Source organism: Pinus tabuliformis, chromosome X (assembly GCF_031772625.1).
Source record: "Pinus tabuliformis cultivar Carrire ecotype Pingquan chromosome X, CPIR1, whole genome shotgun sequence".
Taxonomy (NCBI): domain Eukaryota; kingdom Viridiplantae; phylum Streptophyta; class Pinopsida; order Pinales; family Pinaceae; genus Pinus; species Pinus tabuliformis.
The window spans coordinates 58,129,410-58,156,171 of NC_142308.1; positions in this window are offsets into that span (position 1 = coordinate 58,129,410).

The following is a 26,762-nucleotide window of genomic DNA, read 5'->3' on the forward strand; positions in this document are numbered from 1 at the left end:
AGTTATTTTCTTTCGATGAAGAGGGATTTCTACTTGGTTCTATGAAAAACTTATATAAGCAAAATACTTTTCTTTTCTTTTCATAAACACTCCACACACACTCAAAATCTAAAAAGACTAAGAATGCTTATGATGCAAACTAACCTAATGCAAATTTAAATGACGATGCAAGATCCTATGAATACTCACAATATAAGCAAAAGTGTTTCTTTATAAGGTCAATAAGCCAACTTGACAATGAAGAGGGCAAAAAATTTTAAAAACAAATTTCCCTCAAAACTAAGAAAAACAAATTGACAAAAAGATCACAATTTCTCAAAAACAAAACCAAAAGCTTGGAAAGAAAAAGAAAGGAAAAAGCTATGTTTTTGTCTATTTCTTTAAAGGAAACTAAGGAAACTTTTTAGGTCACAAAAAGAACTACTAAATTCCAAAGATCAAGAAACAAGCACAAGGAGCCCTTATACCTTGCAAGTTATAAAACTCATTAATAAATGAAACTTGAAACAAGAAGGACTACAAACTCACACAAACTGACCCGAACAGTAGTAAAAGACTTCAGCAAACTGACAAAATGTCAAGAAAGAAAAACTCTCAAGATTGCCAAAAAAACACTCAAAAAGCATGAAAAACAACAATACTACAAACTCACACAAACTGACCCGAACAGTAGTAAAAGACTTCAGCAAACTAACAAAATGTCAAGAAAGAAAAACTCTCAAGATTGCCAAAAAAACACTCAAAAAGCATGAAAAACAACAATGCCACACAAAAAGGAAAGCAAAGCAACACAATTTGAAATCTGGGTACGAAATCAAAACATACTTCTTGTTCTAGAAAACCAGAACATCCAAGAACTTCCAATGGAAGTCTTGAACCCAAGACACAAACCAAAAACTTTCTCAAAATGCAATCCTAGTCCAACTAGGATTTTCACTAAGAAGGAGATTTGAAAATGAAAATTTGCAAGAGAGCAGAGTTCTACAGACAGTGGATGACAAAAAAATAGCAGAAGTCACCAGGAAACAAATCTAACTGAGCAAAATATTTTGAAAAAACAATCCAAAATTATGTATACGCGATTGTGTAAAGACATAGAGGCATGCACATGCGTTTCAAACACAGGAAACTCGTGTATACGCGAGTCTACTTGAGGAAACTAGCGTGTATATGCAACTGTACTCCAATAAAAAAGCGTTTAAAAGACTCAATCAAGAAAAACAAAAATAAATGCCAAATCCAGAAGATCAAACTTGATGCCTGGGAAGCTAATAAGTCAAATAACATTGTAAAAGCAAGCAATCAAGAAAACAAACCCTGATTGAGAACAAACAACCCAAACTAGGAAAAATAAGAATGTTTTCCCCAGTGGAGTCGCCAATTCTGTTGCGGATGGTAACACCCTAGGGTCTTGGGTTGAAAACCCCAACAAAGTGGAGGGAAAATAGCAGCAAGAAATGCACGGACAAATAATTTACATTCTTATACTATTGAACTGGGAAGAAGTGACCTTACCCAGAGGTCCTATGCTTGGGTAGATCCCACAGGATTCAAACCCTCTACTTCTTCCGATGCCTTTGAAACCTTTAAGTTATCCAATAAAGGCATATACAACAGTAGTAACATAAAGTATATTCATGATATATAGGTTAGATCATATAAGAAAATGAACAATTATGCATTAATATAAAATTTATAAACAAATCACAACATGGATCAATTCGTAAATGAAATAAATATCAAGAACATAACAACATTTCTTTATTGATGTAAGCTATAAGAAAGGTGGAAAACTACAACCTAAGTCTTCCTCTAGCTCCAAGCGGAACTATCCTCTGGATCCCTCCCTCATGTCCCTGCCTTAGCAATCTTCCTCCATCAACATACACAATTATATCACAAGAGGGATGAAGGATATCTCAAAAGAGGAAACACGAGTTTCCTAAAGCTTGGGGGGTGCAGGAGGCATAGGGATTTCGTTAGACTCGACCAGGGATCAATCAACTATAATATCAATATCTCATCTCTTCTCCCCTTAGGCCTTCCCATGGAGGTTTATTTATACTTCTCCAAATTAGTTTTCTCAATTGGGAAACAGTTGGGCCACGAGCTATAGTAGGTGAGTAACAGGTAAAACTCATAAACTCCACCCAAAATTAAGGAGATTTATTATTTTTAAGTGTTTTAACACATATAGGCGGGTTGGGTATATACTGACCCACGTGTACACACTTTTAACACAAGGAAAAGTAGCGTATAGGAAATAAAACATTGTTTTCTAGATTTTCGACCAAGTCTGGAAGGGAAGGGTTGCCCTAGGCCATAACCAAAGAATAAGATCTACCAAGAGTCGTAAATTTTGCTATAACACTTGACGAGACGAGTATGGCTCTCAATGTCATTTGCTTCCTTTTCCTTGGCCTTCACAACAGTCTGAGGCCTCTTTCCCATGTCTTTGGAGTCCTTAGCGGATTCATTATCTACAATGACTCCAATAGTGCTCATGTCTTTCTCTATGGTAATAGCCTCTTCAAAATTCTCAGTCAATGTTGGTCTCATAGCTCTCTTGACGAACTCTGCAATGCTGATCGGTAGTGTAGACGTGTAGTAGTCGATGGTGATGGAGTCAAGAGGTTTGGTGTCTGCTGAGAAGTTGTTCAGAATGCGGTTAAACCTCTAATTGAAATCTTTAACCTTATCTTTCTTCTTCATCTTGATACCACCCATCTCCTTCAGTGACATGGCGGGGGTCTTGTCTTCAGCAAACTTTTTGAGAAAGATTCATTTGAACACCCCCCGATTCTCAATGGAATTTGGTGGAAGGTTGTGGTACCATACAGCTACTCTGCCATCCAAGGTACATGGAAATAGTCTACATGAAACATCACCATAACGTACCTTGAGTGTTTGTAGATGTAGATAGAATGTGTCTAATTGATCTTCTTCCTTCATATTTTGTCAGGGTCAAATTTAGTTAAAATCTTCTCGGCGTCTCTCAGCATCTTGTGCAAGACACCCAGGAGTGCCAATGGGCCCTGAGTCATCCATTCTAGATTTTGTTCTTCCATGTTGTCCTCTTCGTCGTCCTCCTCCTCCTCTTTTGAATCTGATGATTCCTCTTCTGAGTCTGTTGGTTCTTCTCCCTCTTCTCCTCTTCCTTCATTTACTTCCCCTCTGCCTCCTCCAACAGAACTTGAGCCCGAGAATAAGAGGTTGTATTCTTCTTCCTTTCAAAAGAATGGAGGTTCCTCTTCTTTCTCCACAACTTTTACCAACTCTTCAAGAGTGGTTAAGATCGATTCTTCCACATATGAAACTACCACTCCTATAGGGGTAGTATTGTGCTTCCTCAAAGAATATGGAAGAGCATACACTCCCAGAATTAGTGAAATAACTTTTGCAAATTGACGGGTGATGGGATGGACATCTCAAATATGATGATACGCGATTTCACGTTCAGGTCTGGGAGGTGAGAAATGGCCAACTTCAGAATTGTGTGTAGGGGAGAGGGAGTGAATATTACTGCCTTGAGCAGATGATGGATGAGTGGGGTCAGTGGGACAATTAGCCATAAACTATTGGCGGCCCTCCTTCTAGTGCCATAAATGTTGATGGTGCTGGACCCACCAACATTTAGGGGATCTCCCCAATATGAAGTCCCAACTAGATCTCACACCGTTTGATGCAGGAGTCTGATCTGGTATGATGGATCGTTTCTATTCTTTTAGAGGTTTTCCTTAGCTCTTGTTGTTTAGCACATTAGAGTGTTATGTTGGTATCTTCGAAAAGCGAGGTGAGTGTGCCTGGTGAGCGCGTAATGTAACTTGTGTCTAGGTTCACTTACTGCAAAGGGGGAGAGTAAAGTGAGCCTCTAAGTGAGAGGTAGTAGTACCACCCAGGAAGAGATAGACGCGATCCAAAAGAGGTATGCCAACATCCATCGGAATAGTCCACAGTGGATGTGGTAGTCGTTAAAATAGAAGTACAAGAGAAAACACATACAACATCCAACAGAGTAGTCTACACAGATGTAACGTTTGTTATAACCAATAAACAAGAAAGGTCTATCTAATATCCCGTGAAGTGGCCCACAAGGATGAGACAACAGTGATAACCAATACAATAGATTCCCAACAATGTAAGTACTAAAACAACCAAAGTAGTTCAACTATCTTAGTACAGGTAAACCAAACATGCATTAAAAATACTAAAAGAATAGTCTTACAAACATCTACAAAACATGCATGAAAATGTGTTGGCCTTAACAAGATTTTGTATTAAGCAAAAGTTCAAAGACACACATGTACACCATAGATCACTAGTCCTAGTAGTGGGACAATGGAACCACTCCTCACTCCTCAAAGAACTCACTGAAAATCTCAAGGATATGTGGGAGGAGCCAAGGTGAAAATTCCTTTCTCATACAATGGGAGGGGCATATATATCCAAGGGTGATGCTTAACCCTTTTGACTCTTGGAGTACTCTCATGACTGTTCAAATTCCTTCTCACATGACTCTTCATCTTCATTTGAGTGATGGATGTGCTCTTGGATGTCCTTTGTGTTCTCCTCTGCATGGCTTGATGTTGCGGGGTCTTCAATGGTCTTGGTATTGTAAGATGGTTACATGCATGTTCTCCTTTTTATTTCTCTTTGATGAGCTTCTTTCGTCCATCCAGCTACAAGTGAGTCTTCTAGCATGTGATCTCCTTCTTCATCCCATTCATCATCTCACCATGATCTATCAGTTTACATGTTCCTACAATTCACTCATGACGGGATGACATTGAATCCAAAACCTCCTAGTCTAAGATGATGCATTGTTTGCCATGGTTCGGACCCAGGGTAGATGACAAGCTTGGAAGAGGGCCTAGTAACTATGCATTGCATAGTTCCAGGTGACAAGGAGGGAGACTGTTCATTGAGAATGTGCAAATCACAGCTTAGGCTTGGATGAGGAACTCCGGGGCATAGTCTTCATTGTCATGGAAAACTGCGCAGAGGCTACTGGGAGGCAGGATTGTGCAGTTGAGGACACCAATGTAGGTTTTAACCCCATATAGAAATTACCTTCATATGAATTCTAAAACACAGAAAATAAAAAATGTGAGAGCATAACACATAAAACACATATACATAGAGATTTTCCCCTAGATCCCAAATCGGGACTACCAGCTTGATTTTTCATTATGTTCCTTTCAATGTTATAATACATATTTATACATGCCAAAGCATCCAATACCATGGACCAAAAACCATTACATCCAAAACCATGGACCAAAAACCATCGCATCCAAAACCATGTGCAAAAAACATGCACAAAACCATAGGTAGGTCTGCCCAACCTAATATAGGGTCCAAAACAAAAATTTTCCCGGGTGCTACCCCGGACTCCATAGAGTGGGGTTACCTACACCCCTCAAACCCCCTATGACTCCCCCTGCTATGTAATCGGCGCAACGAAGGCGGGGCTCCGCCCCCCTTCTAACCCCCGGGTTAACTACGTGGGCTAGTCATGGAAAGAATATAACACAACCCAACATTCTCCCACTTGTTTTTTTCTTTCCACAGGGGGCCACAAGAGAGATTAGTCATTTATATAGCCCTGCAACGCCCATTGTTTCTCTACACCAAGAGAACTTCTCAGAGCTCACAGATTTTCAATGCATCTCCAGTATTCTTCAAAGTGTCCACCTTTACCAGCAACACCTTTTGTCTTCTATCATATCCCTCACAAAGTGATACTGAACATCAATGTGCTTTGTCTTTGAATGATATGCAGGGTTCTTTGCCAAGAAAATTGCACTTTGGCTGTCACAGTCTATCCTTATAGCTCCCTGTCCTAACCCCATACTTGAACACAATCTCTGCAACCAAACTGCTTCCTTGCTTGCATGAGTGGCTGCTATGTATTATGCCTCTGTAGTTGATAGTGCCACTACAGATTATTTCTTACTCATCCAACTAACTGCACCTCCATAATCACTAGTGCCATGCAAATACCTCAAAACCCACTTCACTGTTGTCTAGAGCTCCTTCCCTAGTTTTGACATAAACCTGCTCAATACTCCCACTGCATATGCAATGTCTGGTCTAGTACAAACCATCTCATACATCACGCTACTGACTACACTTGCATATGGAACATGGGACATGTCCTCTTCCTCTTCTTGTGTCTTGGGACACTATTCAACAGATAACTTTACACCTACAGGAATAGGAACCTTCACCGGTTTACTATCCTACATATTAAGCCTCTGCAATATTGTCTCAATGTACTTCCTCTGGTTTAACCAGAGCTTCCTCTTTGTCCGATCTCTTTTAATTTCCATGCCCAAAATATAGTTTGCAACACCAAGATCTTTCATGTCTAATATGGAGGACAAATGGGTCTTCAAATCCTGGATAATTTCTTTGTCATTTCAACCAGCAACATATCATCCACATACAAGACCAGATAAATAACATGGTCACCAATTAATTTAAAATACACACAGTGATCTGCTTTGCTTCTGAAGCCAAGTCCCTGTATAAATGTATCAAATTTCTGATACCACATCCTTGGTGACTGTTTTAACCCATATAAACACTTCTTTAACTTGCATACCAGTTCTTTCTTACCCTTCACCGCAAAGCCTTCAAGTTGCTTCATGTAGATCTCCTCTTCCAGATCCTCGTGAAGAAATGATGTCTTCACATCCATCTGTTCTACCTCAAAATCAAAAGCAGCAGCAATAGATAAAAGTAATCTAATAGAAGTTACCTTGGCAACAGGAGAAAAAATATCACCAAAATCAATTCCTGGCACCTGGGAATAACCTTTTTCTACCAACCGATCTTTGTATTTCTCCACCTTTCCTTCTACATTTGTCTTCTTCTTGAACACCCATTTTCTGCCAATGGCTTTCCTTCCAGCCGGCAACTCCACCAGATCCCAAGCCTCATTTTTCTGCAAAGATTCCATTTCATCAACCATGGCCTCTTTCCATAGTTTTCCATCCTCTGAATCTACTGCTTCCTTCACAGTTCTGGGATCATCATTAGTAATAGATAAAGAAAAATTTGAACAGAAAGCAGATGGACTATACCTTTCTGGCTTCCTTCTTTCTCGAACTGATCTTCTCAAACCCAGAGTTTGTGGCTCTTCATCTTGTGATTCCTCCTCTGCTGTAGAGTCTGATTCTTCTTCCTTTAGCTCAAAATCTATCTTCTCAGGTTCCTTTGGTTGGACTTCATGTTTAATAACATCTTTTACCTCTCTAAACACCACATATCAGTTGTACACAACCTTCCTTGTTACTGGGTTCCAAAGCTTATAACCCTTTAAACCATCCTTATACCCAATAAACATGCACTTTTCAGGTTTACTATCCAACTTGGTTCATTTCTCATTTGGAACATGTACATATGCATCACATCCAAATACCCTCAGATGTGAAAGAGAGGGTTTCTTACGAGTCCATACCTCTTGTGGAGTCTTATCCTCCAACACTGATGAAGGTGATCTATTGACCAAGTAACATGTTGTCTCCACCACCTCTGCCTAGAATTCTTGTCCTAACCCAGCACCACTGAGCATGCTTCTTGCCCTTTCCATCAACATCTTGTTCATTCTTTCGGCAAATCCATTTTGCTCAGGTGTGTATGTAGTAGTCTTCTGCCATGCTATACCACACTTCTTACAGAATTCTTCAATTTCCTTACTACAAAACTCTCCATCGTTATCTATCCTCATCACCTTTATCTTCTTCTCTGTCTGGTTTTCCACCAGAGCCTTAAATTCTTTAAACCTGTCAAAGACTTCAGATTTCTTCTTAAGGAAATATATCCATGTATTCCTTGAGAAGTCATATATAAAGGATACATCGTACATAGACTTACCCAATGATGGAACCTTCACAGGTCCAAACACATCATTGTGCACAAGCTCTAATATTTGTTTCTTCCTCTTACCACCAAAGGGGAAACTCACCCGATTCTACTTCCCATATACACAATTTTCACAGAAATCAAAATCTAGAGATCTATTACTCATACCTTCTACCATACCTTTACCATGAAGTATATGAAGGCCCTTCTCTCCAATATGTCCAAGCCTTTGATGCCACAACATGGTCTTCTCTCCAGAGACCACTATATTTTCTGCTCCACTTTCAGGAACCACAGAACTGTTGCACCCATCAACAACAGTGCTACCTTGCATCTTGTACAAAGTTCCAATAGAAACTTCTCGCATCAATACCAGTGCCCCCTGAACCATCTTGTAGGTATCCTTCTTGAACACTGTTTTTACACCTGCATCATCCAGCTTACTTACAGAAATCAAATTTCTGGCTAATGCAGGAATATGCAGAACACCTGGAAGTGTTCTAACCCTTCCACCTTGCAACTTCAACTTTACTTTTCCACGACCAATGATTCTATCCTTCTTGGTATCCCCCAAGAAGACATCACCACCATCATATTTCTCATACTCATAGAACCACTCTCTACGGGGATTGAAGTGAAAGGATGCACCTGAGTCAATCAACCATGCCTCGTGATCTACATGTGTACTTGAAGAAGCCAAGTACACATCCCCACCTTCATCTGAGGTGGTTTTCACCTCTGTAGAAGGAGCATCATCAGATCCCTTTCCTTTATCAGGAGATTTAGATTTACAGTCCCTTTTGTAGTGCCCTTCCTTTCTGCATTTCCAACACACCACCTTTACAGGTTTTCCTGGAGATTTAGATCTCCCTCTAGATTTAGACCTCCCACTCGATGACTTGTTTTTGTTTTTGTTCTGAGACCGTCCTCGTACAAACAAGGCATCACCATTCTGGCTCTCCATATTTTTCCATCTCATCTCCTCCATCAGCAAGGATGAGACTATTTCATCAAACTGCAAGGCAGTTGCATTGCTACCTATTGCAATAACTAGAATATCCCACAAATCTGGTAGAGAACACAACAAGGTGATGCACTTATCTTCATATGAAATTTTAATATCAACAGATGATAACTGACTTACCACAGTATTAAATGCATTCAGATGCTCTGTCACCGAGTTTCCATCTTTCATCCTCAGGTTATACAACTTTTTCCATGGGAACAATTTATTCACTAGAGACTTAGATTGGTATAAAGTCCCTAACTTGTCCCACAAAGCCTTCTTCGTAGTTTCCCCTGATACATTCATCAATACTGAATCTAAGACACACAATCATATTGTGCTCTTTGCCTTCTGATCCAACTTCTTCCATTCTTCATCGGACACTCCTGTTGGTTTAGTACCTAGATCTACCGCGATCCAATGATCTTTATCCACCAACAGATCCTCCATCTTGAGTTTCCATAACTCAAAACTCTGACCATTAAATTTCTCTATCTCTATCTTTGCACTACTCGCCATCTTCTTTCACCACCAGAATCAATCCCACAGATCTCCCACTGAACAGGGTCTACCACAAGCCCGAGCAAAACCCCTAAGCATCAAAGGCGTCCCCTTGAAGCCAAAATAGCTCTGATACCAAATGTAGGTTTTAACCCCGTACAAAACTACCTACATAAGAATTCTAGAACACAGAAAATAAACAATGTGAGAGCATAACACATAAAACACATATACATAGAGATTTTCCCTAGGATCCCAAAACCAGGACTACTAGCTTGATTTTTCATTCTGTTCCTTTCAATGTTATAATACATATTTATACATGCTGAAGCATCCAATACCATGGACCGAAAACCATCGCGTCCAAAACCATGTGCGAAAAACATGCACAAAACCATAGGAAGGTCTGCCCAACCTAATATAGGGTCCAAAACCAAAATTTTCCAAGGCGCTGCCCCCCTTCTAATCCCCCGGTTAACTATGTGGGCTAGTCATGGAAAGAATATAACACAACCCAACAAACAGTGGCAGCTACAAGGAGGGACCCTGATGGGAACCTCTGTGCAGTTTCCTAAGGGAAGACAAGGCAATACAATAGAGGGACCAGAGGAAATTTCTGCATAGTTTCTGAGAGCAATGGGTCCCCATTAAGGGAGGTCATTGGGAGGCAACCTATGCATAGTTCCTGGGAGCAGTGCAGGCTCAAGTCTTTGTGAAATGTGGGGTTCTAGCAGATAGGAAGGAGGCTTGATGACTGATCTTGCGAAGTGGACAGTTCAGGTCAGGCTCTGCGGCAATTTCTATGCAATTCTGGGAAGGAAGGCAAGTTGCTCACTTTTTGTATTGCGTATTGAAACTATTCCATAGGACAACCTCAAGCACTGCGTAGTTCCAGGAAGCATAGCAAAGTCACTGAGGGCTGAGACTGCATAGTGCAACCCAGTAGGGGTCCATTGAGAGGAGGGTTGTCTGGTCGGAAGGATTTTCAGGAAAATGGCTAAGTGTGGGAAGAAAGTGTACCTATGAGGACTTGACATTGTGATCACACACTCAGCAGACTTTGACGACATGAAAACATTGACCATCAGGACAACAAGCCAAAGCATTTCCCTCTGTTATACCATCCAGACTTAAGAGCGACAAGTGCGACACTTGAGATAGACCTTCATACGACCATGACAACACTTGCGTGACAGTGCTTACAACATTTTGTATGAGTGCAATAGATGTATACATAGCTAGGACAACAAAAACACACAAAGACAAAATTTCAAAATCACCAAAATAGGACCGAAAGAATGACAAAGAAATCAACATGCCAAAAGATGACAATTGATCAAACAAGCAAAAGGGGTGAAAAGACTTAAAGGGAGCTCACGGAATGAGCCCGAGTGTTTGTAACCATAAAAGAAAAACCTAGGAAGGCTCTAAAATTTGAGTGCAATCCAAAATTTTGGAGGGTGTTGCAGCCGTTACAACACGATCATAAAGAACGAAATCACAGTAAGAGTCACCAAAAAAATGTTTGAGTGTATAGAGGTTGCGGGAAATTTGTGATACCATTTCTTTGTGCGCCCTTCGAACGTGATAGCACACAACCCACAGGAAAAATCCTTAGACTAGATGTCTCACCAGTCACAGAATCCAAGAAAAGAAACTACATGCCTGAGCAAGGTTATTCCACCCTCACCATTGAACTTAATTATGTACAAGTCATTTAAAATGCTCGTTGACACTTTCAAATTTGCAGAGTTAAAGAAACATGCCAGGGTTATGATTTGGGACGAAGTCATCAAATGTGCAGAAATTCAAAATTGACTTCAAGGGATGAGCTTGTCATCTGGTCCTCCTTCTAGTGCGATAAGTGTTGATGGTGTTGGAGCCACCAACATTCAGGGGATCTCCCCAATATGAAGTCCCAACTAGACCTCACACCATTTGGAGTAGGAGTCCCAACAATGGGTGGTAGTGTTATTCCTTGATTGTGGAAACACATAGAGGAAAGTATAATAACTTTGGGGAAGAGCAAGTGTGTGACCCTGTGGAGAGTCAAGTGTGATGCATGAAGATTCCAACACACAAAAGGAAAAGGAAGTGCGCTCCTTGGAAGACATGAGTGAAATTACATCACAAGATAAGATGTGGAATAGTCTACAAGTTAAAGTGATGAGTTAATCCAACAACACACATTCAACAAGATTCATACAAATGCAAACAAAATATTTCATAAGCATATGTGTAAGTTAAATAACATACTTTTGCAATGCAACAAGAATAGTCCTACTATATTAACAACATATGTATGAAAGCATGATGTCTCTAAGTTTATTATTATAAGTGAAAGCTCCATCCATACATACACCATTGATGACCACTAGCCCCAATAGTGGAACATTACATCCAAGAAGACCTTCTCCTCAAAAGAAGTATACTCTCTCTATGCTAGGGAGAAGCCAAGGCTCTTCAGAATACTCCCAAGCTCTTTCTAAGACTAAGCCTAGCCAAAATCTTGGCTCCCAAAAGCCTCTTACATGAGTTATGAGGTTCTATTTATAACAAGAGGGGGTGACTCTTCAACTCCCCTTTGTGACCTTTGGACTACCTTCATGACTCTTCAACGTCTTCACAAAATGACACATTACATTACATGGTGAATTTTCATATTCCAATATTAACACTTGGAATTTCACTTACAAAATAATTACAAATAATATTACATTTTCCAAATGTACCCATATAAGACAAAATAGGGTAGAGATAACCTAACAAGATACAACACTATGATTCCAAAGTTTTGGGAAAGTCTAGCTTGACAATCTCTACTTGTTGTTTCTCAGTCACATATTGGTGCCAAGCTTGGTATTGTTTAATGGTGTCCCCAAACTGCTTGACAATGTCTTTCTGGAAGTGGACTCTAACGTCCATGGCATCTAGGTACACTATCTTGGAACCTGTGTCCAACTCGTTCTGAAGCATGAGCAACATTGTCTTGACCTTGACAGGGCCACCGATGAACATCTGCATGTTGTATGTGTTCAGCTCTAAGTCTTCCTTAGTGGCTTCTCATCTCATTTTCACCAAGTACTCATTGATCTCCAGCGGACTTGGTTCTTGGGTTTAGCATTGGTGAGGGAATCAATTAATGGGATCTGGTGAGTTCTCACCAAGACATCCAAAACACTATAAAACCACACATATGAGGCTTGTGTGCTGCCAATGAATGAGGCGAGTTGTTGATTGTTCTGAATCAACATTCGTACCTTCAGTTTCTCCAGATCTGCCTATGGCTTCATCTTCTTCACTAAGTCAAGCGGGGCCCCTTTGTACCACATTTTCCACTCTTATACATGGGTGATGGAAGCATGTATGTTTTTTAGAGTTTTAACAAAATATTTTCTCCACTATTGTAGGCCATGCAAATGGAAAACTACTTTATGAATGGTGAAAAATTCATCATGGAGCTTCTGCATGGCTTCCCCAAGTGTCGACACTTCAGAAAGTATCGTTGTCCTCATTTCCCCAATGCAGAAACTACATTCTGTGCTGATTCTAGGAGTTTTTCTTCCTCTTTCCTGGCAGCCTACAATTTCTTTTCTAGTTGCTCATTCTCAGCCATCAAATACTGAACATTTGATCTTGTTTCTCTTGCATAGGCCAAACTCGCTTCGGCAAGGATAGTTGGATGCTTCCTAGTATCTAACACTATCATGCTTTGCTTGATGAATGGAAGTGATGCATGATCATCTGGAAATTTCTTCCTTTTTGCTTCTACAGTACTCTTCTAAAACTCATCAAATGATAGAATATACATATCCATGACCGGATCATCATCAATGATAACAAAATCTCTTTGCTCGCTCAGGCTAGCTCTGCTGCTGGAGATGGTGGAGACTGAGGGATGACCTATGGTGCTCTCATCATTAGGTCAACATCTTCATGTTGTGGCTCCTGTTCCAAATCCATGTTTTTCACTTCAATCAATTTCTCAATCTATTGAGAAAGCTCCCAATCCTGCATCTGTTCATCTTCCTACTCAGGTGTTGATTCTTCTGGTTCTTCAACATGTATCATTGTTGTGTCCTGTCATCACACCTTTCCTTTGCTCTTTTTCATGCTTCTGCTTCTCTTCTTGTTCTATCCTCCTTAACTCCTGTTCTTCCTTTAGCTTCTTCTCCATCTCCTGCAGCTTTAGTTATACTTCTTGCAACCTCTTCTTTTCTCTCTTCCTCCACTCTACTCTCTTGATCCTTTACTCCCTCTTTGCTTCTGCTGTCAAAGCTACCTTTGCAAGGATAAGATTTGCCAACATTTTGCAGCCTTTCTCTCCCTCTTGATTGTCAGCAATCTTCCTCTTTCCCTTGTCATGCACTGGATTGTTGTCATTTGCTGTTGTTGTTGTTGCTTCCAGAGCTTATTCTGTTTATGGAGAAGCCTTCCAAGTTCATTCTATACTAACCAACTCATTGAGTCTAGAGGCATTGTAGCAGTACCTCCAAGGGTCCTCCTCTGGCCAATGAAATGTCGCGTTGATCCATGGAATGTAAAAGCTCATACAGTGGTCCTTGAAAATACTGTGGGGATCTTACAGATTAAAGTCCTTGGTGTCGATCTTGAATTTCACTATGTCATTAGCCTCGGAATTTGCATATTTCAAGTTCTTAATCTCGTATATGCTGATCTGTAAAGGAAGAGTGGGCCATGGTGCTTCCTTTTTCCGATGCATTGCTATTGACAACCCTGAAGTGATGTGGTATTGTTAAGAAATTTACTACATAACATAAATAATTTCCGAGAAGAATATATACAAGAAAATAACCAACAACAACCATAAACACATAAACACAAATGTTTATCTAGGAAAACCCCAAATCTGGGGAAAAACCCAACCTAATAAGATCTCATTAGCATTGGCCAAAACCTTGGCCAATCCGACCAATTGAGCTTTCACCACTCACCTCCAGGTCTTGCATTACAATGAAGTCTTTCTAGCCTTTTATAAGCTCCATTACATATAATACCATGGGTAGAATACTATGGGTGCACAATACCATGTGCCCCAAAACCATCACTGTTTAACCTGGTCAACTTTGACTCTATCCTGAGTCAAGTTTACCTAACAATTCCCCCCTTAAACTTGACTTGGGGTTCCTTGACTAACTCCAGCCAAACCTGCTAAGTGAGACATTCCCGCTCACTCTAGCTCTTACCCCCCTCAAAGTTTTTACCCGGGGTATTGTTAACCCAACATCCCCCCTATCACCTAGGTCTAACCCAGACTTTACTTGTAATCACCGAGACATACATATGCTTTACCAGGTCTTACAGTAGTATGCCCATTTACATGCAATAATTTTGACTTCATTAATTTTTTCTTTTTGTTTATTGTTGCTGTGATTCTGATCCATCCTCTCTGAATTTGATTTGTTCAAAAGCTTCTATCAAACCGCTCCAACTATGAGCCCGACAAAAACCTTGTAGATTCCAACACTGGTGGCCTCACGTAGCAGAAAACAAACAATTTTCGAAGCCGCATGAACAATTTTCTTCTGCTGACCTTCTTTAAATAGTTGCATGAATCCCGAACAATTCGTCAGCATGTTCCAAACCGGTAAATATCGCAAATGCACTGCGATCCCTGGAAATTACGGCACTATCTTCCACACATTCTCCTCTGGGTTCTTCCATCTATGATTGTTCCACTATTATTTTCCAAACCCAGATCTGGAAAAAGGCTGCATTGATCTCATCAGGCACTATAAACCCCTGGCATCAAAGAATCCCTTTGAAGCCAATATCTGGCTCCGATACCAGTTGTTAAGAAATTTACTACATAACATAAATAATTTCCGAGAAGAATATATATAAGAAAATAACCAACAACAACCATAAACACATAAACACAAATGTTTATCCAGGAAAACCCAAAATCTGGGGAAAAACCCAACCTAATAAGATCTCATTAGCATTGGCCAAAACCTTGGCCAATCCGACCAAGTGAGCTTTCACCACTCACCTCCAGGTCTTGCATTACAATGAAGTCTTTCTAGCCTTTTATAAGCTCCATTACATATAATACCACGGGCAGAATACTATGGGTGCACAATACCATGTGCCCCAAAACCATCAGTGTTTAACCTGGTCAACTTTGACTCTATCCTGAGTCAAGTTTACCTAACAGGTATGATATTTCTTGCATGATCAGTTTGCCAATGACATACCTTCGCAAAACATGCAAAGGCTTCTCTCTGCCAAACACTCTGATGAAGGTGTCACCTGGTGAGGAATAACAATCTACAATGTGTACTATCACTTCCATTGCTTCTAGGGACATGCAAGGTAGATCTTGCTCAAATATAAGTTTGTATAGCAGGACGATAAAGTGGTCAGTTATCCTTGCCATCACACTTCGATAATTATAGTTGGAAAGTAACTTGGAATAAAGGTTCACAGTAGTCTCTCATGGTGTCCATGTCCTTTTCATGCCAGGCAACTACTGTTGCACACAGATTGCATCCAATAAGAATGCGGACATGTAAAACCTTGCTTACTCATTCTTTGGAGGATTCTGAGCCTTAGCTACATGGGACTTCAACTATTGAGCAACATATTCGACCAATTGAATGGCCTTCCATCATTCACCAACTGGTCCTATAAGACTTTCCACCCTTCAGGAAAGGTTTTTATGCTCTCTTGACCATATATTCTGTAGGGAAATATGATCAAGAACTGGTAAGCCTCACTGAGGGACTTTGTCTTGTAAACACGGGTGGGTGTCTACCAAAACCTCAATAGCTCTTTCACCCAGTGCTTGAAAATGTCTCTTATGTTCACATAGCTATGGGTGGCATAGAAGAGTGAGTCCATGTGCTTCACTGGCTTAGGAAAGTGATACATCTATTAAAAGTATTCTGCCCTGAAGTTGGAAAGATTATGTCCGTTGGCACTGCTCAATGCCATAGTCTATTCATTTCTATATGAGACAATCTAGCTAATGATGTTCGCACATGAGAAGGAAGGATACATGTATGCAACCTTGTATAACCCTGACTGCTAGATGCTAATATAGACCTGTTGGTCCTCCAAATCTTCCTCAAAGTCTTTTGCAAAAGTGTCTTTGATTTGTTTCCATGTGAGTGTTGTTCTCGTATTAATAAACAACTGAGTATCTGTATACATTGGTTTGAAATCAACTGATATCTACTCAACTGCTTCCCCAATACTGCTCTCGGTGGTTTCATTTAATGAAACTCTCTTAGATTCCATGTTAACTGTGATGGCTGGAGAGATGCTTAACAATTTTTGTACTTGTGGGACAGAGAGGACTCTCATGGTAAGAAAATGTCAGCTTAAAGCAAAACAACTTCAAGGCAAGTTCAAGCAGCAAGTTGGGAACTAAATGTGAGGTATTAGACAATTTTACTTGACATGGATGACTAACTAATTGTGGGAACTACGCACTGCGCAGTCCCAGTAGCCAAGGTGGAAGCCTGATGATTGGAACTACGCAATGCACAGTTCAGCCTGGGACAAGGCTTGGGAGAGACTTCGCATTGCGGACTTGTTGTGCTCTACAACAACCCCCCATTTCATATCATTTTTATTTACAAAATTATCATATGAAATGGGTCCCTTTAGAAGTTAATTGGTATCAATATTGTATTGTTCAAAAAAGGTCTGATAACCAAATGAAAACATTATATAAAAACCTTTAAAAAAAAAAACCCATTTTGATCAAATAAATCAATTCTTAATCATTGCGATAAAGCGATCGCAAGATCGCATATCGCAATGACATAAGGAGCATATGTAAATAACACATTGGTTTCCGCCGATGCGATATCGCTATCGGTGATCGGCAATACTCTATGCACATTTTAAAGAGCGCCCCCAGGTCATACCCCTAATGCGATGCGATATCGCAATCGGCAATCGGCGATGCACTATCTATGCACATTGTAATGCCCATTCACCTCGATGCAATGCAATTTCACTATCGGTGATCGGTGGTATGCTATCCATATGTTTATATAATACCAATTCTCCCAATGCGATGCAATATTGCTATCGGCGATCGGGGTTTCAAAATTGTCAACATAAGGATTTAAGTGTTCCCAACGCCCGATTATGATATAGCGCGGATTTCAAAAAAACCCGTTAAATGGAGGGATATAATGATCAATTCATATTTAAATCTTGATCTGTCGAACAATGATTCACCTACGCACAACCGCCAAAACATCTCTAAGCACGCTTAAAGGAATCATTCGGCCAGTTAATGGTATAATGGGCATTTAAGGATTGGCAGGTTTTAAACAGCCATTTAATGAAATTGTAAGATCTTCCCATCTATTGTATCCGCGACCATTTTTAAAGTTAATCTCTCAGCACGCTTTGATCAATATATCTTTCCCATAGTGGATTTTCATTGTCATTTCTCTGTGTTACGTTTATTTTCGCCTCTGTGCAGAATTCATCCAAAGGAGAAAGCTTAGGCAAGATGGGAAAGAAATCCAAGAAGACCACAGGCGCTTCCGCTGCGCCAGCTGCAGGACAATCTGTCGCTGACAAGAAGAAGGGATTGATATCTTATACTACATGTTTGGGTCTCGTCAGAACTACTTGGCAAGGTACCTACAACCTGATTGAAGCCGAAGAACCAGCAGCAACCACAGCACAAGCCACTGTGGATTTAACTCGGAAATCTAAGGGTACTCTTAAGGATTTAGCTGACTCCTTCCTTCACCAGATAGCAGCTAGAGAACAAATTCTCCCATACACAGATGTAGTGCGGTGGGCAATTGAAGAAATCCCAATCCTGGATAGAACCTTCAGCACCAGAGACGGGAGAATTTTCGGGTCATTCAGGGCGGATGATCTAAGGCAAATGTATCATTTGCCTGAGCCAGAGAAGATATACAATAAGGCGTTCCTGGAGAAATTCGCAAACGAAAATGAAGTTGAATCCGAACCCATCCGGGATTGGAGACAAAATCCGGCAAAGCACAAACATGAGTCTTCTGGTAAGTACTCAGTTGATTCCCTGGCTTCTCCTTATTGCTATGCTGGAATAATGATGTGTAGATTGTGGGGATTGCATGACTCTGCTAATTTTACCATAGAAATGGTTCCCCTAATGGAAGCAGCATGCAACAGTGTAATTATGGATTGGGCCACTATTCTCTCAGATAAACTAGCCTCAGCTCTTCTTGAATTTAGGAGTAAGACCCGCGTTTCTGAAAGGATAATTCCCCCATTCTATTACAGTGCCTATATCTTAGATACCTTGTGTTTTAATTCTGAATTTCCTGTGCTCGGCTGGAGGTGGAAGCCACAAGACCCCATGCCTATTCACATATACCATCAGAAATTATGGAAGTCCTCTTATAAGCACCATTTGTACCAAGTCTGCAATGGTTTTATGTTACCTGTTCATTATTCTATTTTTGATAAAACTGCTCCCAAGATTTCTTATCAAGCCGGAATTGACTTAACCTCAATAGGAAGATGGTTCGGGGAGGAGAACTTCACTTATATAAGAATTTTTGGTAGTCAAGCCAAACCTCATGTTCTCCCTTTATACATACCAGATAAACTGTTGGCAAGAGAAATCTCTTACTAGATTATGGCTGAGAGTGTTACACAGACTCTCAAGAAAAATAAGAAGCAGGGCTGGCCCTCTTTTCCCTTGAGGTGTGGTGTCTATACTCTGCATGATCTCAAACATGCAGAAAAGGAAGCCACAAAGATCAAATCATTAACTCTGGCGACTCTCCCAAATAGGCCATTTGATCCAAACAAAGTTGCCTATAATGCACTAGAACAGGCCAAATTGTCAAAGTTTGATCATAAGGAAGATATGTTTGACGACCTGTTCTCTTCAGCTGAGACAATAAATCAGGTTAAAGCATTCGCCAAAGTGAAATATAATGATGAAGGGTTGACTGAATTTAATAAACTTAGAGAACAGAGGTTGAAAACTCTGCCTCTAGATTTACTAGCGACAACCCCAGCGACATCGTCAAGCGAGCCTGATCGGCAACAGTCAAAAGAACCTCCAGTTATAACGAAAGAACAAGAGAAGCCACAGGAGGAAAAGCGGAAGAGAGAACAGGAGGAAAAGCAGAGAAGGGAGAAAGAAGAAAAGCAGAGAAGAGAAAAAGAGGAAAAGCAGAAGAGAGAGTAGGAAGAAAGGCAGAAGAAAGAGCAGGAAAAAGTGCGGAAGGAGACCCAAGCTGAAAAGGAAAAACAAACCACCATTGATGTCAATATAGATACTCATATTGACCCTAAATTGCTCCAGGAATGGAAGCAATTTGATTCCATTATCAGTGGTTTGGAATGCTCAAAGGACACAGACACTTCAAAGGTAACGGATACACAGGATATCACTTCACCACAGGTTCTAAGTGGAACCAGCGGCCCACCCATTTCTAAAGAGGTAGAGGTAATACCAAAGGACCCCTCCGACCAAATCATTCTGCAGGTAGAAGATATTCCTCCCCTGGATGTTTTCTACAGCCCAAGGCATAAAGCGGTGGTTAAACGATGAAGGAATAGAAGAAGGACTGATCAACCTTCCCTTTTCCCAGAGCAAACTGTCACGGGCAATGTAGTTTGGAAGGAGGAGTTTGACCCCTCCGATGACCTGACAAAACTGTCACAGTATGCAGGAGCTTATTCGGCAGCGAAAATAGACAAGGCATCGGAGGTAAGCCTTTTACTGAAAACAAAGGATCAGGAGATTTTCTCATTACAGGCACAGCTAAGTGAAGCAAAGCAGAAAGCAGAGCAGCAATTGTTGACGCAACAGCAAATGAACAGTTAACTAACTCAACAATTGCAAGCAGAAAAACAAAGGATTGACCAAAGCGCAATCCAGAAATAGAAAGAATTATCAGAGGCATTGGCACAATTGAAGGCAGCGAACGAGCAAATGATGAAAACAAAAGATGAGCAAATTGCTCAATTATCATCACGGCTCGAGAAAACAAAGGGCGTTCCACAGGTGGCTGAATTTAAAGTAGAAGCATTACAAATAAATACTGCATTAATATCCCAAATTAAGCTTCTGTGTCAACAAATAGCCCAGGCAGAGCCACTATGTGAATTAACGGCATCTATAAGTAAGCAAGTAGACAAGGCCAGGACTGAATTGGATCAGGCTGAAGAAACGATAGCTGCATTTCTCGACTGGCAAGATTCTGACTAAGGACATGCGGCCAATTTACCTAGGATCTTAGAATCACACAAAGATATACTCTTCACTGAATGGCAGTCCCAGTTAATGAAAGCAGAGAGGGCGGTTTCAAGATGTAAATCAACTTCTAGCAATTTAGTTGAATTGGTCAATAACACTCTCTACTTATCAAACATGATTTCCCAATGCACACCAGGAAAGTTGACAACAATGAAAACGTTGGAGCAATCATGTTATCCAGATCTGGAAGAAAAGGGGAGGTTAATCGCTGGGATTAACAGTTTAACCTGGGACACATATTGGTTCTTCCTGGTAAAGCCGCACACACAGAGAGCTGCCCTCAAGTGCCTAACGGATGCAATCGGGTATATTATCCCCGATATTCAGGATGCCACCTATGCCGCCCAGCTCAGCTCACGCCTCAACAAACCACCTGAAGTAGAGCCAATGCTTGCGATAAGTCAGCTCAGATTTAAAGGCAAGCAGCCTACTTGATGAATCATGCCGCCGACTGCCAGATCGCTGAGGAAAATAGGATCAAGATTTATTGATACCAATTAAGTAGGATTTCTGTTTTATATATAGGTAGATTAATTAAGTATTTATAGACCCTTTCATTGTTTTGGAAAGGGTCGTAAAGTTTTGTACTTGACTTAAAGACTGAAGTTGCACTATTGTGCTTCAGGCATATTCTTTTATGAAACTGGACCAGTTATTCTAATTTCAACAAGGCAGCTTTTATGCAATTGTGCACTATTGTCTTTGCTTTAAAGTATCTCTGCGTTGAAGGAAGAATTGCAAATAGTGATTGGTATCGGGAGTGTCTAACAGCTCATATGGTATTTTTTATCTATGTCTGAATTCATTCTTTTCATATGAATCGTTATTTGATTATCTTTGCTATCATTGAATATATGTATGTGCTTTAACAGTAGTTCTGTATTCTTTCCACTATTGGATGTTTATGGTATGCTTTTCTTTAAATCATATATGTGTTGATGATATAAATGACAAGTGTAGTAATTTTGCTTTAATCGCTTTGCTTAACTATTTCAGCAAAGTAATCTTTGAATGAATTAATGTCCATGTCTGTTAGATGGAGTCATCTATATGCCTGTCCATAGACATAGATCATCAAGCGCTACGCTTCAAAACACAATAGTTCCCGGGATAGTTAATAGTTCTTTTATTTTGCTGATAGTTTTAGCTATTCACCTACCATTAGATTAGTCAATCAATCCCCCCACTCATCCCGTTTATTCATTGCTGGGAAACTGGTCCCATTATCCCCAGTTGGAGCCACCATTCCAAACGGAAAAGGAGCTGTACTAAGGTCCGGACCGGGTGGTTATCCCCCAATGTTGTTGCAGCGATTTTCGAGGCCCCAACATTTTTGGCGCTAGAAGGAGGGCCTCAACTGTGAATGGCAAACAAACCCAAATCTACAGGCCATTCTAAGAGTAATTCTCCCTCCGTATCTCCTCGTTCTTCCTAATTGTATGCCGGTTCTCCAGTATCCAAACGAGAAGAAGAGGAATCAACTACCACTGCTCAAACCCATCATACTCCAGAACAATTAAGTCTTGAATCGCCTGAAGTCCAGTCACTTATCCACAAACTTTAGAGCTTCTTGATTTCACCACAGAAATATGAGGTATCACAAAGCAGTGCGACTTCGCAGTTCAATTTACCTCACCCTCTCGCTAGACTTCAGAGCGAAAAGCTCGGTATTGAACCCATTGAGTTCCCTTTACCCAAAAGGAAAAAGGCAAAGAAATATACTGAAGGATCTAACAGTGAAGAGCTTTCATCCACATCCTCCATTGCATCTTCCCCTCTGCAAAGTCAACCATCCACTCCCCCATTACATATTGTTGTTCATCAGGGATTAGGAGCTTCAACATCCCAACCTGCTCACTCCTCAACATTATTTCCTTCCCAGACATCTGGAATTCCAACAGTAGTATCAACCACTACTGCTATTATAATGGCAGATCCATGGACCAGACCTGGTGCAGTCAATATGCCTGCACCATTGCATCCATTACCAGATGCTCCTGAAAAATGGCTACCCAAATTTAATCCAGATGATGGGACCCAGGCTGAGGAACATATAAATAATTTCATGTTAGCAGTCAACTTGAAAGGAGTAACAGAACAAGATGTTGTTGTTAGGCTTTTCCCTTACACCTTGCAAGGATCAGCAGGATCCTGGTATTTTTCTTTACCCTCTGGTTCCATTACCAGTTGGAACACTTGCCAAGAGCAGTTTCTTACCAAATATGGAGATGATAGGTCTTTGGCTACCCTAATAAACGATCTCTCCAATCTGAGAATAGAGCATAGGGAACCAATTAAGGAATTTAATGCCTGCTTCAATAAACTCCTGAATAAAATCCCTACAGCCTCCAAACCAAGTGAACAAATTCGAAGCGAATGGTATATCACTGCCCTACCTGCCAATATAGCCATTTTTGTAGACAGGGCTGGGAAACCTACCTTAGCTGAAAACATGAAAGAAGCACTTGCTGTGGAAAAGCGTATTAATGCTCTACAAAAGAAAGCTGCTCTGGAAGACAGAAAAGCCAAAAAAGTTTCTTTCAAAGATGATTCTAAGAAGAAAACCCCAAAAGATCCATATGACATGGAGGGTTTGCAAAAGGTCCTGAAAACTTTGTCTAACGAAATGGTCGAAATAAAGAAACAGGTGGCCGAAACCTCAACCAAAAAACCCTTTAGGACTTATAAGAGAACTGAATCAAAGCCACCGAATGTCATATCTAACGTAGATTCAGAGCAAGAAGAAGAGGAAGAAGAAACAACCTCACCAACTGATGATGAAGAAGAAGTAGTTGAATGTCACGGAATGTGGGATTTTATACTCCCCAACTCCGATACCGATAATGAAGAAGAAGCGTTCCCGGTTACTACTAGAAGTAAAAGTACTTCTGAACCTGTCCAAGCAACTTCAAAGAAAAGGAGTGCAGGTGCTGCTATAGCAAAGGAAAAAGTACCTCCAAAGAAATCACTTGTGGCAGTTCCACAAAACCAACCTTCAACTTCTAATACTCCTTCAACATCTAAAACATTAGTGGTATCTGATTCAATGGAGTACAATATTGTTGATGACATGAAGAAAACTAAAGCAAACATTACTATGTTTGAACTTAGTAAATTGAAACATCAGCAGAAATTGCTGCTCAAAGAATTGAATGTTGTTCCTTCTTCACCTCTTCCCAGTGCTAAAGCTGCTAATGATTCAGGGCAACCTCCTCCTGGTATGGTTGAAGCTACCGATGCGGTCCTAATTGGAGATAGATCCAACTCCCATACTCCCCCCTTCCTTCTAACCTATGAGATCTACAATAGAAACTTGCACAACTGTTTGATTGACTCAGGGGCATCTTCTAACATAATGCCAGCTTCAGTTTGCTCCAAACTGAACATTGAACCCCAGAAGTCTGCCATTCATATTGTACAGTTGGACAGGACCAAAGTGCAGGTAGTGGGAGAGATTAATTCCGTAACTATCAGGTTATCTGCTGATCCCAGAGTAGTACAGAGGATTGATATCCTAATAGCCGATATACCTGAATTTTACGGTTTGATCTTGAGCAGGGATTGGTCTGAAAAACTACATGGGTATATTTCAACAGATTGGTCACATATGTGGCTTCCCTATAAGGGTAAGCCAAATCAAATAAAGATTGATCGAGAAAAACATATGACCCATACAGTTACCGAATTTGAGCAAGAAAACCAACTTGTAGCGTTCAATAACAACATTTTGGGGAATTATTCATCAGAGTCATTTTTTGGCAATTTCGCTGCCCAGTCATCTCCTTTCTCAGTAAACCATTCTACATCTCAGATCGAAAACTATTCGCAAACAGATAGATCTAGATGTTTCAATGGTACTGAGAAAACTGTAAATAAACTTATTAATACTTCTTTATTTTGGTCTTTATATTTTGATGGCTCCAAGTCTAGCGAGGGCTCAGGAGCAGGATGTGTTTTGGTTAGCCCACATGGAGAAAAAACAATGCTGTCCTGCAGGCTAGAATTTGAATGCACAAACAACACAGCCGAGTATGAAGCCTTAGTTCAAGGACTTTATAAAGCAATCGGCCTTAAAGTGCAATATTTGAAAGTATTCGGTGATTCTGAAATTATTATCAAACAGGTGAGAAATACAATCCATTGTCTTTCAAGTCATCTTAAACATTATCAATCGCTAGTACAAGAACTCACCTCACACTTTTCGGCATTCAATATTTCCTCCATTCCTAGGTCACAAAACTCGGCAGCCGACCTACTAGCCAATGTAGCTTCCAAGCTCCTACCTTCTGAAGACTACAGCCCAGATAGATTTTCGGTAGAATTGCTTTTTAGGCCTTCAATTCCTGATAATATCACTAATTGGAGAGTATTCAACCATGATGAGGACATTCTACAATTCTTAACTTCTGAAAAGTCCTATGATAATCAAATTATTGAGGAAAATGAGCATGACTCCCAAATGAGAGAAACACCTCAGGAAAATGCAATTCCCAAGCCTGTGGTAAAGCTGGAGGATCTTTATGATATTAAAGACAGGTTTAAACCTGTGACTAATGCAAAGCTCCAAAGCTCTACCCTAAGGTTTGAGTTGATAAATCTTGGTACTGAGCAATCTCCTCAAAATATTAATTTAGGATTAGGACTTTCCTCAGAGGAAAAGGAGGCATTCATTAAACTGTTGAGGAAAAATAAACAGGTTTTTGCTTGGAAATATGATGACTTGAAGACATATGATACATCTATTATCCAGCATACCATTCCGGTGCTTCCTGATCAGAAACCAATCCAGCAGAAGTTAAGAAAAATACATCCAAGCCTAGAGAGTCAGATAAAAACTGAACTTAACAAACTCTTGAAGGCAAAGATTATTTTTCCAGTCCGACACTCAAATTGGGTTTCCAATATGGTACCTGTCAGAAAGAAAAATGGCGACATTCAGATTTTTATTGATTTCAGAAATTTGAACAAAGCGAGCTTGAAAGACAATTTCCCATTACCTACTATGGAGCAAATACTTCAATCAGTAGCAGGCTCTGAATTGATGTCCTTTCTAGATGGTTTCTCATGATATAACCAAGTCCTGGTTCATCCTGATGACCAGCTTAAAACCACATTCAGAACAAAATGGGGAACATATGCATATCAGAAAATGCCTTTCGGACTTATAAATGCAGGAGAAACATTCCAAAGAGCTATGGATATAGCTTTTAAAGGGTTGATTAATAGAACAGTAGTCGTCTATCTAGATGATATTACTGTATTCTCTAAGAAGAGGTATAATCATTTGCATGATCTAAATCAAATTTTTCAACGTTGCAAAAGATATGGTATTTCTCTTAACCCTAAAAAGTCTTTCTTTGCTCTTGATCAAGGGAAGCTCTTGGGTTTTATTGTGTCCAAAGATGGCATTTATATTGATCCTGATCGGATCAAAGAAATCTCTGAAATCCCTTTCCCACACAATAAAAAATTGATGCAGTCATTTTTAGGCCAGATCAATTTTGTTAAAAGATTTGTTCCAGATTTTTCTCAAATTATTTTGCCACTTCAAACAATGATTAAGAAAAATTCAGTCTTTAAGTGGGGATCAGCAGAAAAAGAAGCTTTTGATCTAATCAAGCAATCAATAATCAATGCCCCAGCCTTAAATACTCCAAATTTTTCTAATCATTTTACATTGTATACCATCGCATCCAACTTGTCTTATGCAGCAGTACTCACGCAGCTCAACGATCACAATTTGGAAGCACCCATTTAATTCTTCAGTTCAAATCTTCAGGGTGCCGAATTGAATTACTCCGAAGTAGAAAAACAAGCCTTTGCTATATTTAAAGCGGTCAAACATTATAGACCCTTCCTTTTGAAAACCCACACAAAAGTCATAGTTCCTTTCCCTGCAGTTAGGAAACTATTAATCCAAAAAGAACTGGGTGAAAAAAGGGCAAACTAGGTCACAGCGCTTCAAGAATATGACTTAGAAATTATGCCAGCAAAGATTGTTAGGGGTCAAGGTTTTTGCAGGTTATTGGCAGGAGCATCCAATATTCCAGAATCAAGTGATACAGATCAAACTGAAGAAATCAACCAGATAAGTGTTACCGATTCTGAGTCTCAATATGCAGATTTAAT